At 45.4% G+C, this 2,075-nt stretch overlaps 1 pseudogene; it reads left to right on the top strand.

Annotated features, from left to right (window-relative positions):
* The first annotated feature begins 427 nt into the window (after positions 1-427).
* On the top strand, positions 428-1,415 carry LOC103746630 (annotated as a pseudogene).
* Positions 1,416-2,075: the final 660 nt, after the last annotated feature.

Here is a 2,075-nt window from a genome sequence, read left to right as displayed (position 1 = left end):
TTATACAAAATAAACTGAAAATACCAAACTGAATGGATGGGGAGGGACATATGAAGATTCACCCTTAGCTGAGGAGCTATTGGCAATTGATGGCTACTGGGGTGGAGGAGTGTTAGTTTTCTTCAGGGATGCCACCCAGATAGGTTGTCCATGCTCCAGTAGATGGGCCTGCACCCATGTAGACACGAGCAGCACAAAATGGACTCTGTAGGTTAAAAAAAGGCATGTGAAGTTGGGAGAGAAAAGTTGTGATGGAGGGAGGATATGGGAGGAGTTGAAGGGAAAGATTAGGGGGTGGAGTTGATCAAAACACTTTATAGCCTATAAGAAACTCAAATAAAAAGTTAAAAATAGAGATTTCTGCTCCTCCTGGTTCCAGAGACAGCAGCAACTTGTCAAGCAGTTCCAGTCATGTCCCTGAGACCTGATGGTGAAGGTCAGAGTGAAAGGGTTTGGCCATATTGGGTGCCTGGTTACCAGAGCTGCCTTCAACTCTGGCAAAGTGGATATTGTTGCCATCAATGACCCCTTCACTCACCTCAACTACATGGTCTACAAGTTCCAGCATGATTCCACCCACAGCAAGTTCCATGGTACAGTCAAGGCTGAGAATGGGAAACTTGTCATCAACGGAAAAGGCATCCCCATCTTCTAGGACTAAGATCCTGGAAGATGGGGATGCCTGAGCATGTTATGGAGTCTACTGGTGTCTTCACTACCATGGAGAAGGCCAGGGCCCACTTGAAAGGTGAAGCCAAAAGGGTCATCATCTCTGCCTTTCTGCTGATGCCTCCATGTTTGTGATGGTGTGAACCATGAGAAGTATGACAACTCCCTCAAGATTGTCAGCAATGCCTCCTGTACCACAAACTGCTTAGTCCCTCTAGCCAAGGTCATCCATGACAACTTTGGCATCATTGATGGAGTCATGACCACAGTTCATGCCATCACAGCAACCCAGAAGACTATGGATGGTCCTTCAGGGAAACTGTGGTATGATGGTCATGGGGTTGCACAGAACATGGTCACTGCATCCACTGGTGCTGCCAAGGCCATGGGCAAGGTCACTCCAGAGCTGGACAGGAAACTCACTGGCATGGGCTTCTGTGTTCCTACCCCCAATATGTCCATTATAGAACTAACCTAATGCCTGGAGAAAGCTGCTAAATACAGTGACATCAAGAAGGTGGTGAAGCAGGCATCAGAAAACCCCTTAAAAGGCATCCTGGGCTACAATGAGGACCAGGTCATCTCCTGTGTCTTTAACAGCAACACCTACTCTTCTACCTTTGATGCTGGAGCTGGCATTTCCCTCAGTAATCACTTTTGTCAAGCTCACTTGCTGATATGACAAAGAATTTGGCTATAGCAACAGGGTGGTGGACCTCATGGTCCACATGGCCTTGAAGGAATAAGAAGCCTTGAACCACTCACCCCAGCAAGAATACCCCAACAAGAGAAAGAGAGAGGCCCTCAGGTGTATGGAGGGATGTCCCTGTCCCAAGCTCAGCCCCAACACAGTATCTCCCTTCATAGTTTCCATCCCAGACTCCCAGAATAAGGGAAGGAGTTTGCAGAGCCCTACTCTCTTGAATACCATCAATAAAGTACACTGTACCCACCCAAAATTTAAAAAAAAGTGTTAAAAACACCAGGCCAAAGAGAAATAGAGTCACATAGAAGAGTTTAATCAGAGTAACACAGAGGATAATAATCCTCCCAAAGCCATAGCTTGTCAAATAAAATGTCCAGTGCCAGATGTGAAATATAAACCTTTCGTCTAGTATTTTGTCAGAAGTCCTTTCCTGGAGACCTCCACAACAATACAGACTATTGCCATTACTCTTGATTTCCCACCAGAATTTGACAATAAGAAACTACTGCTGAAGACCACACACTTTGATTATGGGACATAGAGAGATCAAGTTGCTAATTATCAGGAAGCTTCCTCCTCATTGGCTAGCTTTCATAGTAACAGAAGGTGCCATGCTGGAGGGAACATCATCAACAATCTTACTCAGCTTTGAACCTACAAACTACAATAATGACCTTGTGAAAAAATATGTCCATGGTCT

Source organism: Nannospalax galili, unplaced genomic scaffold (assembly GCF_000622305.1).
Source record: "Nannospalax galili isolate Female #2095 unplaced genomic scaffold, S.galili_v1.0 scaffold102, whole genome shotgun sequence".
NCBI lineage: Eukaryota > Metazoa > Chordata > Mammalia > Rodentia > Spalacidae > Nannospalax > Nannospalax galili.
The sequence above is the reverse complement of the archived record's forward strand: the minus strand, read 5'-3'. Positions and strand labels throughout refer to the sequence as shown.